This window comes from Myotis nattereri (genome assembly GCF_964212035.1).
Source record: "Myotis nattereri genome assembly, chromosome: 18".
NCBI lineage: Eukaryota > Metazoa > Chordata > Mammalia > Chiroptera > Vespertilionidae > Myotis > Myotis nattereri.
Window position 1 is genome coordinate 12467231 of NC_138093.1, and position 16536 is coordinate 12483766.

The following is a 16536-nucleotide window of genomic DNA, read 5'->3' on the forward strand; positions in this document are numbered from 1 at the left end:
TTTTTAATGCCTGATGATACTTTGATAGTTATCTTCTATGTGTTTCATCTCCTTTCTCTTGGAATTAAACTTTTATTTTCAGAGTTTAACGTTTCAATTTTTGAATAGATAACTCATGCACATGGTTCAAATGTCAGAACTGAGTCCAGCTGCCTAATTCTAAATATAAAAATTTTACACTATAAAAAAAAATGTCAGAAAGTATAAGAAAGTATACAGTAAAAAGGTACTTTCCCATCCCTCTCCCTGCAGGTTAGTTTTTTTGTGTGTGTTATTAGAAAAAATATCATAGCCCAGCCGGCGTGGCTCAGTGTCAACCTATGAACCAGGAGGTCATGGTTCGATTCCTGGTCAGGGCTTTATTTTTGGAATTAAATCTTCTTATCACAATATCTTCCACTCCAAATCATCAGTGCCTTCTGGGAATAGGTTCAGTGCTTAGCACCATGCCTGGTGTAGAACGGGGGACTCAATAAATGCTTGTGAATCAAAAGAGACTACTGTGGGAAGAAGAGAGAAATGCACAGCCTGTCTTCTGCTTCTCCACTAATACTACGAACTGGGGCAGATCCTCCTTGAGGCAAAGGGACAAGGACTTTGGCCTCCCAAAGTCCCTTCAACCCTATCCCATTTCAAGTGGTTTTGAGGATGGGATGGGAAAGGGAAATTTTTTTAAAGTAGAAGAGAATCAGGTGACTCTTCCCCCCTCCCCACGTGGGAGTTAGTGCTTGTTTCTCAATAAATTTCCACCTTTTGCTATAAAAAAAAAAAAGTAGAAGAGAATCAGAAATGAAGACAGGAAGGCGACTGAAAGAAAGATACTGTGTGGAAGAAAGGGGGGGTGCAGACTCCAGAGTAGCATGCACCTGTCTGGAAGGGAGGGGTCAGAATGAAAGCCACTGAAATTTCTAGACGTTGACACGCACACCCTCGTTCCACTCCCATACTTACTTCAGGGTGGGATTCAGGGTGGGAAACACTCAGATTAGGATTCAATAACTGTACCATGACGCAGGTGATGACTGAATGCCTGGGCCTGGAGGAAACATCCCCAGCCAGACTGGCACATGCCTGCTTGTGCTGAAAGTGCTCTTTCCATACTTGGGAGGCCATGACCTTTACTTATGCAACCTAAAGCATCTACTGAGTGCAAAGCCTTAGCTCCCAACATCCTTTATGTTAAGCCTTCTTATCAGAAGAAAAACCTCTCTCACAAAGTTTTGTTGTTGTTGTTTTGTTCTTTTGATACAAATCCTCATCTCATCCCAAAGAGTGACTTACCATTTGACTAGAAACAGATCTAAATCCAAGAAAATAGAAAATGTCACACAGCACCTCTACAAAAGCTATGGCCCTTCTTCCATATGGCAGCTGTCAACCTTTTCATCCAAGATACCAAAAAAAAATCTCCACAGCCCAATCAAAAATGCCTGCTTCCATCATTCAGAGTATTCACCAAAATACAAAAAATTAAGGGTTTTTCTTTCCCCCATTCAGTGTGTCTTTTGCCAAATCCCAAAGCTCTGTGAAACTGAGGAGCTGCTGGTTAGGAGAAAGATAGTTACAGAATAGAGAAAACAGCACTTAACATCTATGGCCACCTCAATGGCAAAGAGAGCCAGGAGCTCTCTGCTATTCTGGGTGACAGCTGGAGTGGGCAGAAGGTGGAAGTGCCCTCCGGTGCTCACCCGTGCTCAGTCACCCTGTATGACATGATGTAAGATGGAAAAGCATCTGCTGACTCTCCGAGGTAATAATTACCACCAGGGTGGGGGTATAATTAAAGTAAGGGTAATTTACCTTAAAGAAGATAAAAATTAAGAATTATTAATGATCATAATAATTAGCCCTTTTATATCTAAGAGTCACAAAATGCTTTACAAGCTATAATTATCACAGCTCCCCTCTGAGGAAGGGATTCATATCTTACAGCTCCTCACTTAACAGAGGGGTGAAGCGATGGGCATGGAGGAGGCAGAGAGGGGTGAAGTAATGCTTCCTCTGTCATCTGTCCTGTAAGTAGCAAAACTAGAAAGAGGCCCCAGAAGGGCTGACTCCCATGATGGTATGTGCCCTCATCCTCAGGCCATCACCCAAATCACAGAGCTCCATCCCAGATCAAGCGACTCATCTCATTCAAACTTGGCCATTTAAACTGCAGCAGTGTAATAAAATTACATCAGATCAGCAAGGATTTTACTAAACACCTGCTAGAAATAAAAGATACAGCATTGCCTCCAAGGAACTTAAAACCTAATCAAGAAGACAGAGCAAGCATCCATTAAATTAGAGGAAAATATGGAAATTACACATTAACTAGTGCTGGGTTGTATGATGCTGACTATGCATGCTGTGGAAAGAAATTTTTTTAATTGGAAGATTGTTATATGGAAAGGTTAAGGAAGGTCTGGGAGGGCAGATGGAATTTGCATGGGGCCTCAGAAAAAATACAGTAGATTTTGGATGGGCAGAGGTAGTGTTCTAGGGCATGGGTCAATGAGTAAGAAGAAACAATAGAAAAACTTGAAAGGTTTAACACATAATTTTAAAGAAAAGGTCTTCATTGGAGAGGTATTTCGAGAGCTCACCAAAGAATCTTACTTTTTATAAAGTAAGATTAAAGCCATCTTACAGTCATCCCACTTGGACATTTTCCCAGAGTTCCATGTCATGGCCCGTAGGGGGCTCTGGAAAAGCTCATTAGGCTAAGAACAGCACTAGCACCTTCTCTGCTTTATCTAAATTTTCACAATAAAGCCAAAGCAGGGTTTGATCCTGGTCAAATACCGCAGAAAGTCAAGTCTATTATCTACTTTTTCCGGATTCTGACCGAAGAAAATGGGAAAAGAGCCTTTGAAAGAGTTGAAGACCAGGAAAACCTGGTACTTTGTTAGTTCTATTTGTTAACCCAGCAGAGCTCCACACCCAGAGATTTCAAGCATGGATGAGGCTTCAGGAATGAATGATATAAATTTTATTTTCTCTTTTCAATTCTTCTGTAATAAAGAGCTCACATCTCAAAGCCAAGTATCAGTACAATACTGTAGCTATGCTCTGAACCCACTGGCATTAATCCTTGATAAAGAAGGATATTCTTACAGAATGGAGCAGGAGTACATGGGTCATTCCTGGGCCAGTCAGGAACGTTCTCTGACCTTTCGGTGCCTCAGTCTCCAGTCTTATAAAAGAAAGATAATGAGGCCTTTTGTCTATAAAGAAGATTAAGATGCTCAGATTATACAAACACCATTCTTTTTTGATGAACCACAATGAGTGGACACTGCCTCATTTCAGGGATTCTCAGTTGGTCTTTCAAAAAAATGGACTGAAAAAATGTCAGTACTTGATTATTTTCTACATTCTCTGGTTTTGGATGGGCAGAGGTGGTGTCCCAGGGCATGACATTTTAAATATCACTTAAAATGATATGTTTAAATAATGGTACTGTGTTAAATAAAAGAACATTATGTAGCAACAAGGGCCCCTTCATTAGAAGAATATCAAACCTGACTTTAGAATTTTAGCATTTGAATCTACTTACAATCTTTCTGATGTTGGACCAAGAGCAGCAAGGCAGACAGGCTAATTCTCTTAGGTTAATTCAGATTTTTTAATATCTTCCCTTGTGATATCCTGACTTTAAATGAGAATGGATAAGAGAGCCATCACTGGATTTAAGATCTAGCTTCATTCAGAGTGGGGAAGGAGGTTTTTGTTACGGTGAATGCAATTTCGGCCTTCTTCTTCTGCTTCTGCTTCTGCTGTTTCTTCTGTTTTGTTTTGTTTTTGGTGGAGGATGCGGGCATTTTCTTAAGGCTGTTTGGAAGCATTTCCCTTTTGGGTTTGCTTCTATATTTTATTTGCTTGCTCAAACATGATTTTAGAATGATTAATATTTTCCCTTTGTTCTCATAGAAGCTAATGAATGTCTGGTCCTCTTTTGACTACTTTGACTATAGTAAGGTAATGGAATCACACAAATGCATCCCGCCACCTGGGCTAAGGTTCCTCACAGACTACACACAGGTGGATAAAAAGAGAACCAGACATAGGCAGGGTTTGTCCAGAGAATTCCTCATAACAAAGGCTCATATGCACCCTGGATGGTGGTGTTCAGTGGTTAGAGTGATGGCCCATGCACCAAAGGGTGCCAGGTTTGAGTCCTAGCCCCAGGCAGGGCACAGGTGGGAGGCAACCAATTGATGTGTCTCCTCATTTCGATGTTTCTCTGAGGATTTTTGTTTTTTTAAGGCGCATATCCTCCGTGAGAGATAGAGGTTTCATGGTGATTTGTGGTTGCAGTGCTCATGATAGTTCTATCCTAGAATTCGAAGATGAAAATAACTGAATAAAACCCAAAATAGAAGGTAGAAGGGGGGAGAGAAATCTTTACTCTTCACTAAGGAGCTGCTACATCAAGTTTGCTAACTGATCTCAAGAAAAGTGACAGTTCTAGGAAAAACCCTAGAACACAGAAGTGAACCAGGCTAACAGTTGCCTTCCCATCACCTATCATTTCCACTTTCTTCTCCCCCCACCTCTGGGAGGGCAGCAAACAAGGAGTCAAATAGAATTCAATTCCATCATCATTTGGACCAATCTGCACATAAAGGAAGAGTCATCAAGATTTAGGCTCCAAATTACATTCCATTGAAGGACCCTACAGAGTCTCCTCAAAATTTACTTGCCTCTGTTGAACAAAGGAGGAGACCAAAATGCCAAAAGCCACTGAATCATTTAATAGCCTCCATAAACGTATTTTGAACCAAAGTTTCATATAGTCTGAAATGTAAGGGTGGGAGTCACTGACAACCAAGGATAAAATCCAGTTCCTTACAATAAAACAGCACTGGGGTTTGCATATGATCTCCAGGGTTGAGAAAGGCCCAGCAGACATAATGGTCTAGAGTGACCGATTATCTTAATGCAATTCCAGGAGAAGCAGAGTCAAGTGCTTCAGTGTCATAATCATTAGTGACTTGAGCTGAGCAGGATGATTATATCTAAAAAAAAAAAACAGATTACACCAGCTCTTTTTCTCCAGGAGCATCAATATGTTAATGAGAAAAGAGCAAACTTCATTTAGATGTAACATCCCTAAGAAAGAAATTTGACAGATTTCAAATTCTCTTATAAATAATTTAATGAAACATTTTTTAAACTAACACCCAAAATTGTTTACTAAGAAGACAATTCTCAACTATAGGAAAATCATTATAAGATCCAAGAATACAAGTGCAATTTTTCCCCATTTGCATTTTAGAGAAGAAACTAAAATCACTTCCTTATACCCTTTCATTGTCCTAGAATTGTTTCAGACAGGGCTATACGCAGCTCCCGTGGACTGTCACATCCCAGAGAGAAATTAACTAGTTCTCATTAGTTTATGTCAAAGTTTCTGTTTGACCCCAGCCTATAAGTTAGATTTTTTTATATAGTAAATGGCTTAGAAGTTACTACTTTGTAATAAAATCATAATTAATTAAGATTCTGAACATTAATTTTTGTTTTATTTCATTTTAACAATTTAAAAAAATTAGAGATTCTGCCAAACATTCTATCCTTTCATGTTAGGTGGGGCCAGTACCCTGTCAGGAGGCAAGGTCTGTGAACCTCATGCCAAATAGGTACGTGAGCAAATAGTGAGATAAACAAACCATTTGTGGAGACAGAGGTGGAGCTGGGCTTGGTTAGGAATGAATCAGGCCATCCCACAGAGTGGGTGTCTCCTTTCCAAGTAGGTCTTCAGGGCACAATTAGAACCCCTATAAAAGACCCAGCTACCAGATGCCCAGTACACTTGCCAGTGGTGTCAGCGAGCACTCGACTTCTCCCTCTCGTGAAGTGGGTAAGTCCCATTCAATGGGATCATGTTCTTCTGTATGATGCTTCATTTTCCAGTTGTTGTAGATGTTGGCAGGAGGGGGAGTATGGTGTGGGGGATGGGGGAGGTCTATTGTGTCAGAAGACATCAGTATCTTACAGAGATGTCTAACTCCATGCCATCTTCTTATGGTTGGAGCCATTACTCAAATAGAGACAAGGTCTCCTCCCAAGGCTCTGAACTCTCTAAGTATGTTTGCATGTCAGGGGTTGGAAGAGAAGTTATGTGTGACTCTGATGGGGTTCATCTTTCTAAAAACTGCTATCTCCAAAGTTTACCAACTCTTGGTTCTCTTTTTATATTGGTTCTGCCCAATATGGGCCATCTTCATGTAATTATGGTATCTGCAGTATTTCAAGTTGAGTAGTAACTAAAGAAGCCAGCTAGATGAACCACTATTCTCACCCAGTCAGTGAAACCTCCCATGTATTTTTTTTTAACATTGATCTGCTCTTGACTAAATTCCATTTTTTATAATGCCAAGATTCAAAGGGTTTATTTGGGTTTAACAAAACTAACAATAAAACCAATGTTATTCAAATTTGTCCAGGTTCAATTTGACCCATGGACCCTGGTAGCCAGTCAGAAAGTACCTCTCAGAAGCTTTCAATAATTGAATATCTGTGATATATCTTAGTTAAGGCAGATAAAATGTACTCTTTGTTTTCTGCATTGGTTTATCTGAATATTGCAATGCCACCTTTAACTATGGAGAAGTAGTGCTTAATCTTAAAACTGCTGACTTGTGAATTATATTCCTAGATCTCTTATGGGCTATAATGTTGGGGAATAACCCACATTCCCTTTTTAATGTTCTAGTTGCCACTAAATGTTTTGCTCCACACCTAGGTGTATGTGGCTTCTATTCACTTTAAGATACTTTCAGGCCATGACCAGTTTGGCTCAATGGATAGAGCGTTGGCCTGCGGACTCAAGGGTCCCAGGTTTGATTCTGGTCAGGGGCATGTACCTTGGTTGCCTCCTGCAGCTGATCGATGTTTCTCTCTCATCAATGTTTCTAACTCTCTATCCCTCTCCCTTCCACTCTGTAAAAAAATCAATAAAATATATTTTTTTAAAAAGATACTTTCAGATCCTCCTTCACCTTTTCGCTTTCACCTACCCTCTTTGTTCAATTTTAGAGGCAGATGCTATGAGTAGCAGCATATCAAATTTAAATTTCTACATTATACTCTACACTGTCTGATCTGAAATACATTAAGAAGGAGAAAGAGAGAAGAGGAAAAGAAATGGATAATTCAGATTGTCTGAACAATCTGAAAGCCGACTACAGGATAGTCTGCAGATAATTCCCAGGCTTGAAGTTTCTCAGGATCTCTCTTCCCTTTTCTAAGAGCTATACAATATTAAAAAATAAAATGCTTTGAAAGTCCAGGTTGAAAATAACTACTATTGTAAAGTCAAATTACTTAAGGATCTGCCCAAAACAGTGGGGCTAAAACCTCCCAAAGACCAGAAATAGAGTTTGATTCTGGATCCTATTTTATTGTTTTAGGTTTACTTGAACTGAAGAAAGGAAAAAAAATGTCTCCACTCCTGAGAAGCATCGTCGATATCACTGAAGTTTTCAATCAATATGCCTCACATGATTGTGATGGGGCAGCACTATGCAAAAAAGACCTGAAGAACCTCCTTGAAAGGGAATTTGGAGCTATTCTTCGGGTAAGAAATATGAAAAGGACATTTCTTTATTCATTTGGGGTTATGAACTTCCTTCTCAGGAGCAACCAGAGCAAGGAATGGTGACTTTATATTCATTTTACACCATGATAGCTCTACACTACATTCCCATTCATTTTTGAGCCTGAAGATACTTAATTGTCATTGTAGTCTGAGTACTAAAGAAGTTACTAGCAATTATTTCATGTACTTGATGGCAATGGCAATGTGGATGAACTGGTGGTCATGGGAGGTTATCACCAAAGATGTTAGATCAAACTAGACTTGGAAGGAATTTAAAATTACTTGCAAATTTCGGTAATTAAATTCATATTGTTCACTAGTAAAATGGTGTTACCATAAATGTTTTGCTCTCTTTTCAAACACAGACTAAAAGTCAAATCAAAGGAACTAGCTATTTCAGACAGAAATGGCTGGTGCACATCTTCATAGAGTCCCATTTATTTCTCAGTTGAGAATAAGTTCATTCTTATTCACCCAGCTAAAGAGAACTTGTGTTCTTTTCATCAGCATTAAATTACAAGATGCAAACACTTCCAACAAATGTATGCTATAAAATGAGGTATTCACGTTTTTACATGAAGACAACAAAACTTCACCATACACCCTGGGATTTTCCTAATTGCTCTTGTCTTTTGAATGTCTGCATGTCGTAAAATGTATATTTGTGTGAGAAAGTTTACTAGCTGTAAATGGTACATTATAAAAAAAAAACTTCTGTTTTCATCCTTTTTTTTTTTCATAGCGACCACATGATCCTGAAACGGTAGATTTGATCCTGGAACTTCTGGATCGCGACTGTAACGGGCTGGTAGATTTCAATGAGTACCTCCTGTTCATTTTCAAAGTGGCTCAAGCTTGTTACTACGCTCTGGCCGAGGCGTCCGGGCTGGAGGAGGAAGCCCCGTGTGAGGGAAAGGGGGCCCCGTTACTCGATCGCAGGCAAGAAGACCGAAGGCGGTTTGATCCCCGGGACAGAGAGTTGGAAGAAGCACGCTGGCAGAAGAGGCAGGAACTAGAGAGGGAGCTCGCTGAGGAAGAGGAGCAGAGGGAGAAGCTAGAGAGGCGAGAGCAGCGGCTGCAAAGGCGAGAGCAGGAAGCGCGCCGCCAGGAGGAAGAGGAGCTGCAGGAGCGCAAGGGGCGGGCGCCCGAGGAGTTTCCCGACCAAGAGCGGAGGCGAGAAAGGCGGGAGCAGCGAGAGCTGGAGCGCGAGCGCCAGCGCCTTGAGGAGAAACTGCGGGAGCTCCGGGAAGAGGAGCAGCTACCCCGGCGGGAACGGCAGGAGCTGAGGGAGCGCCTGGAGGAGGAGAAGGAAGAGGTGGAAGAGCAGCTGCAGAGGCTTAGGCGCGGGCGCCAGGAGCCCTTGGAGCAGGAGCTGAGGCGCGAGCAGGAGCTGAGGCGAGAGCAGGAACTGCGCCTGGAAAAGAAGCTGAGTCGGGATCGGGAAGAGAGGCGCGAGCAGGAGCTCAGGCGAGAGCAACTGCTGAGGCGAGAGCGGGAGCAGGAGCTGAGGCGAGAGCAGGAACCGCGCTTGGAAAAGAAGCTGCGGCGGGAGCAGGAAGAGAGGCGCGAGCAGGAGCTCAGGTGGGAACAGGAGCCGCTTTTGGAGCAGCTGCGGCGCGAGCAGGAGCTCAGGCTTGAGCAGGAAGAGAGGCGCGAGCAGGAGCTGAGGCGAGAGCGGGAGCAGGAGCTGAGGCGAGAGCAGGAACCGCGCCTGGAAAAGAAGCTGCGGCGGGAGCAGGAAGAGAGGCGCGAGCAGGAGCTCAGGCGGGAGCAGGAGCCGCTTTTGGAGCAGCTGAGGCGTGAGCAGGAGCTCAGGCTTGAGCAGGAAGAGAGGCGCGAGCAGGAGCTGAGGCGAGAGCAGGAACCGCGCCTGGAAAAGAAGCTGCGGCGGGAGCAAGAAGAGAGGCAGGGGCAGGAGCTGAGGCGAGAGCGGGAGCAGGAGCTGAGGCGAGAGCAGGAACCGCGCTTGGAAAAGCTGAGGCGAGAGCGGGAGCAGGAGCTGAGGCGAGAGCAGGAACCGCGCTTGGAAAAGCTGAGGCGAGAGCGGGAGCAGGAGCTGAGGCGAGAGCAGGAACCGCGCCTGGAAAAGCTGAGGCGGGAGCAAGAAGAGAGGCGAGAGCAGCTGCTGAGGCGCGAGCGGGAACCGCGTTTGGAACAGAAGCTGAGGCGGGAGCCGGAGCCGCTCTTGGAGCAGCTGAGGCGGGAGCAGGAGGAGCGGCGAGAGCAGCAGCTGAGGCGGGAGCAGGAGTTGGCTGAGGAGGAGGCACTGCAAGAAGAGGCCGGTGAGCTGGGCGAGAGCCGTGCCCTGCGGTGGCAGCGGCAGCTGGAAAGCGAGGCCGAAGCCCGACAGAGCAAGGTCTACTCGAGGCCCCGCAGGCCACGCAGGCAGGGGCCACTGAGGCGCCGCCAAGAGCAGGAGGAAGAGGAGGAGAGGCGGCTGCAGGAGCGCGAGCAGCGGCTGCGGGAGCGGGAGGAGGACTCCCAGCTCCTCCGCCAGCAACGTGAGAGGCGGCTGCGCGAGGAGGAGGATCAGCGCCTACAGGGATTCGAGAGGAAGCAGGAGCGGCAATCCCGCGAGCTGGAGGAGCAGCTCCAGGAGGAAGAGCGGCGCCAGGAGGAGCTGCTCCGCGACCAAAAGTGGAGGTGGCAACTAGAAGAGGAAAGCCAGAGACGCCGCCACACACTGTACTCCAAGCCTGCTCTACGTGAGCAGCTGCAGCGCGAGGAGGAGCAGCTGCAGCGGGAGAAAGAGCAGCTGCTGAAGGAGGAAAGAGAGGAGAAAAGACGCCTTCAGGAAGAAGACAGGAAGCTCCGAGCGGAGGAACAGCTCCTCCAGGAACGGGAAGAACAGCAGCTGCGCCGCCAGGAGCTCGAGCAAGAGCTTCGCCAGGAGGAACAGCAGCTGCGCCGCCAGGAACGAGACAGAAAACTCCGAGCGGAGGAACAGCTCCTCCAGGAACGGGAAGAACAGCAGCTGCGCCGCCAGGAACGAGACAGAAAACTCCGGGAGGAGGAACAGCTCCTCCAGGAACGGGAAGAACAGCAGCTGCGCCGCCAGGAGCTCGAGCAAGAGCTTCGCCAGGAGGAACAGCAGCTGCGCCGCCAGGAGCGCGACAGAAAACTCCGTGAGGAGGAACAGCTCCTCCAGGAACGGGAAGAACAGCAGCTGCGCCGCCAGGAACGAGACAGAAAACTCCGGGAGGAGGAACAGCTCCTCCAGGAACGGGAAGAACAGCAGCTGCGCCGCCAGGAACGAGACAGAAAACTCCGAGCGGAGGAACAGCTCCTCCAGGAACGGGAAGAACAGCAGCTGCGCCGCCAGGAACGAGACAGAAAACTCCGGGAGGAGGAACAGCTCCTCCAGGAACGGGAAGAACAGCAGCTGCGCCGCCAGGAGCTCGAGCAAGAGCTTCGCCAGGAGGAACAGCAGCTGCGCCGCCAGGAGCGCGACAGAAAACTCCGTGAGGAGGAACAGCTCCTCCAGGAACGGGAAGAACAGCAGCTGCGCCGCCAGGAACGAGACAGAAAACTCCGGGAGGAGGAACAGCTCCTCCAGGAACGGGAAGAACAGCAGCTGCGCCGCCAGGAACGAGACAGAAAACTCCGAGCGGAGGAACAGCTCCTCCAGGAACGGGAAGAACAGCAGCTGCGCCGCCAAGAGCTCCGCCAGGAGCGCGACAGAAAGCTCCGAGCGGAGGAACAGCTCCTCCAGGAACGGGAAGAACAGCAGCTGCGCCGCCAAGAGCTCCGCCAGGAGCGAGACAGAAAGCTCCGAGCGGAGGAACAGCTCCTCAAGGAACGGGAAGAACAGCAGCTGCGCCGCCGGGAGCTCGAACAAGAGCTTCGCCAAGAGCGCGACAGAAAGCTCCGCGAGGAGGAACAGCAGCTGCGCCGCCGGGATGGCCAGGAACAGCTTCGCCGGGAACGCGACAGAAAGTTCCTTGAAGATCAACAGCTCCTCCGGGAACCGGAAGAACAGCTACTACGTCGCCAAGAAGAGCAGCAGCTGCGGGAGGAGCAAGAACTGAGGCGCCGGCAGGAGCGGGAGAGGAAATTCCGGGAAGAAGAGCAGCTCCGCCAGCTGGAAGAGGCGCAGAGGCGCGGCCGAGGCTGGGAGGAAAAAGATAAGGGCCGGCAGCAGATTCTGGAGTCTGGCAAGCGTCCGTTTGCCAGTGCCCCGGTGCGCTCCAGCCCTCTCTATGAGTACATCCAAGAGCAGAGGTCCCAATACCGTCCTTAAGAAATGCCGCCATATCCCGACACTTGCCAAAGCTTCAGCAAAGGAAAATGGGAAAACACTGGGTACCAGATGACTCGAATGTTTTTGGTTGTGGGAAAACTCTGTTATGCTAGAATGTCTTTTTTTCCAAAATCTTAAACTATACTCATTTCATGTACTTTGTACTTCTACCTTTTAGTCTTCCTCGAGTAATTCTGCAGGATGTCTTTGTTCTTTGGTGCAGATGTGGTGTGCATTTTTAAAAACAGGTCATTTAATTTGTTGAAGGAGTTTTGTTTGGGGAACATGTTAATTTACTGCTTTCAGAAGTAACAAGAATAATCAGATGTGAGAGTCAAAAGAATCGGGTCTGTTTTTTAAATGGTTGACCTATCTTGTGGAGAATTTAGATATTTTTTAGTGTTCAAGTTGGTATTTCTTCTTGGGCCTAAATTACATTTATATTTACCTCCAAATAACCTCTCATCTTTTTGGCATAATTAGCATAGATTGTGAAAGGGGACTGGATTTTTACTGTAGGGAAACTGACTTCTACAGAAACTGACTTCCATGTGAAAGTAGTCCATAATTGGGAGAAATCTCTATTAACATTTAGCTTTAAAACTTAGAATTTGATTTTTTTTTACACTTGACTCCATAAACACTTAAAAATCTCATAAAGCAAAAGTAAGGTGTTTCTCAAAAACTCCAGAACTCAAATTTTAGAACTGTTTTTGCTGTAGTCTATAGTCCTCGGTTCTCTTCCCCCAATCTTTGATAAATTTCAGAATATTACTACCTTTATTAATTTTACCTGAGAGGAAACCTGCGTAGGGTCCAGTAGACATCTATCTTCCTCTAGGGCCAATAAGAGATCACAGAGAGCATTTTGGGGGAGGGGAAGGGAAAAATTTGTAAACAGAGGGGCAAGTTCCTACAGGCCCTTAAGAAAACCCATCAGCCCACAATTCTTTGAAGCCTATTGATACTACCTTGGAGACATTCTTGTTGAAATAATTGGACTGTATTAAAAATTAATAATAAATGTTTAGCAAACAATTATTTTTGTCTGTTTTAATTATGCGTCAAATCATAGCTCAGTATCTAGGAACTGAAAAAAACTGCCATTCACTTAAGGGTATTTGGTTACGATTATGTCTAAATTTAAAAAAAAGAAAGAGGAAAAAAAAATCTTTGTTTTCCCCAACCATTTTTCCCTGTTAGGGTGAACCCTATATTATCTGCCTCCTCTCCCACTGCCCCCAAAGCTAGGATTCTCTGCCCAAGTGTTTTTATTCTTGACCTCACAGCTTTCTGTGCTTGTTTTTTGTTTTGTTTGTTTGTCTTTTGCAGTGATTCACTGTTCATGGCAAATAATGGTACTCCCAATATTTGTTAATATTTCATTTCAAGAATACAGCAACTTCTTTGTCTTTGATGTCTAATGAGCTGATAGTAGGAAATGGCCTGAAAGTTCAGCTCAGCATTATAGAAATTGTAGATGAGCTGTTGCTTTAAGCAACACAGTCTATTAAGTGACAGTCAGAATATGTTTAACAGTAATGCCAAAAATATCAAATTATTATCTAATGATCCTGTGCCATCTGCTGGAGTCTATATTTAGTATTCAGGCCTTGGTATAAGGAATAAGTCCAAAGAAGGCCCTGATCCAGGGTAGTATTTCAAATTGTGAGGGTCATGGATGACAAGGCATCCTAAGTTATAGATACTCATCATGTTTGTCAGTTGTAGAGACAAGAAAGCTCTGCTTCTGAGTATCATTCTGATGGAGTAGGATGGCATTTTCTGCAAGGAGCACCAGCCTCTCCCTCACTTGAACACAAATAGCAGATGCCCACCAAAGACAGAACCTGATACACTACCATGGAACATCACCTATTTCAAATAATTTCTAACTACAAAACTCTTCTTCCCCTAAGATCCGTGTATGTTTTTCTTAAGGATCTTCCTGGAAACCATGGAAGAGCCCCCCTGGCTTTCTCAAAGGTCCATTCAATAGGCATTTATTTCAGAGCCCCAGGATACTCCTGAAATATACACTCATCATCTAAGCTACAGATCAACATTAATAACTATGGTAAAACAATCAAAGCCCTTCCGATTTTACAAGATGAGGAAAGAGCCATTTTTCAAAGAAGAAAGTATTGTTTCGTCAGTTATAATAACCTCATTAAAAAAAAAAAAAATGGGCCAGCCAGCCCATGCCCTATGGCTCTTCTTTTAGCAATGTGGCAGGCAAACCCTCCTGCTTCACCTAGTTAATATACATACATGGGCAGAAGCTTGAGGCTGTTGGGCAATTGACTGCTTAAATATAAACTGGGAGCTCTATTAACATTACCTTGGCTGCTGCTAAAGAATGGGGTTGAGGGTTTAAAATGCTCTGTGATGGCAAAGCTGGTCTCTATGTGTTATGGGCTGAATTATGTTCCCCACCCCTAAAAGTTTATATATTGAAGTGTTATCCTCCAGTACTTTAGAATATATGAGATGCAGTATTTAAATAAATATTTTATTTAAATGAGATCATTAGGTGGGCCCTAACCCAAAATGAATGGAAATTTGGACACACATGATAGAGGGAAGATGATGTGAAGACACAGGAAGAAGATGGCCATCAACAAGCCAAGGACAGAGATCCTTCCCTCATAAACTTCAGAATAAAAAAAAAACAACCTTACCAACCCCTTGATCTTAGATTTATGGCCTCCAGAATTGTGAGAAAATAAATTTCTATTGGCTAAGCAACCCATTCTGTGGCTGTTATGATAGCCCTAGCAAACTAATACATCAGGTAAGGGGAAGTTCTTTTGCTAGGGAAATCTATCTGTATTATAATGACCTTTATCCTCTGACATTGTGCAGGCCTGTCCTGGTTGCTCAAAGACCCTCTTTTTTTTTTTCCTTTTTTTTTTTTTTTTATTAAATCTGTCATAGTTTCCATGGTGCAGTGGAAATAATACTACAAGTAATAAGAAGCCTGGGGATTATTTATTCATTCATTTAATAAATATTTATTGAGCTCCTGCTGTGTGTCAGACATTCTAGGCAATATGCATACAGTGGTGAAGTAGATATTCTGGCCTATTCCTTCACTTTAATCTGTGTGTCCTTGTGCAAGCCATTTAAGCTTTCTGGGCCTCCATTGTTTCATATTTCCAACTGTGAGTCTAGAATAGCTATCACCAAGGTTATTCCCAGGACTGAAAAATAATTACTTTAATTCTAATGTTCAGCTTGTCCAACTGAAACTCTCAAAACAACTCAAAATAATCCCTCAGCCCAACTCTACAGAAAACAGGGGGGAAAGTTAACTACTAAAGGTGATCATCAGAGCCTAGTTCCAGTTCCAAAGATCTTTCTTTTCTAGCCAATCAGACCTGAACTTCTCTCAATTTGTCTCCCAAATTCCTCTCCAAAGTGCCTATCATCCCAGGTTTATTCATTGAAGGATAAGATCCCTACCTACTCCATTTTCTGTGACCCTAGTACTTTCAAAGACCATTGCCCAGATCTGTGAACCTCACATATGCATTTAATTACTCTCATTTCTTTTCTGAAGAGAAAGCAAGTCCTGGAACTTAGTTCCCTCGAACTGAAAGTCCATGGCCACTAGTTAAGTATAAACGCATCTCTACATTAATTACACACTGCTAATATTTTCATTCAGTCATAGTAATTATGTTTGTTTAGCAAGTGTACTGGACTGTAATCTTCTGAAGATTATAATCTATGTAATATGTAATAAGCACATGTTTCCCTTGTTAATAAAAGCTGACAGTCACATGCAATAATCTGAAACAAAACAAAAGTAGATTTCTGAATAGGTTATTATTTTCTGAACCCTCCAGACATCCATGGCAGGCACTCAAATTACAAAAACTTTTTTGAAATTTGATTTCTATTTGTCATTACTCCCCCATTTTAAAAAAAAAAAATCTGTTGTATTTTCTGCAAGATAAAGTCTAAAGTCTTCAGTTTGGAATTTAAGGCCCTCCACTTTCTAGAGGCAATCCACCTTTTAAACTCTGGTCCCTACCACAAGGAATTACTGTCATTTTAAACAGGGGAGTCATTAACCAAATTGATAGTTTATAAGGATCACTCTGGCTGCAATGTGGATGATGGGCTGGAGAGGGTCAAAATGAAAGCATTAGGAGGATATTAGAATAATCCCTGTGAGGCCTGGCTGGCATGACACAGTGGTTGGGCATCAACCTATGAACCTGGAGCTCATGGTTCGATTCCCAGTCAGGGTACATTCCCGGATTGCAGGCTCAATCCCCAAGGTGGGGCATGCAGGAAGCAGCCATTCAATGATTCTCTCTCATCACGGATGTTTCTATCTCTCTCTCCCTCTCCCCTCCTCTCTGGAATCAATAAAAATATATTTAAAAAGCAACAACAATAATCCCTGTGAGAGACAATGATAACCTGAGCTAGTATAATAGATATGGGATCAAGAAAAGTGGGTATAGTTGAGACCTACTTGAGAATTAGAGTCAGTAGGAGTTCCATTGAAGAGATGATGGAGAGGAGGAGATAAAAGACGATATTACATTTATAGCTAAAGAAGCTGGGTAGGTAGCGGTATCATTATTGAGATGGAAGCACAAGAGAACCTCAGGTGTGTAGTGAAAGGAAATGACAATTTTAGTTTAGTTACATTGAGTGGGAGGTGTATTTGAGGCTTCCAGGAAGCATTATT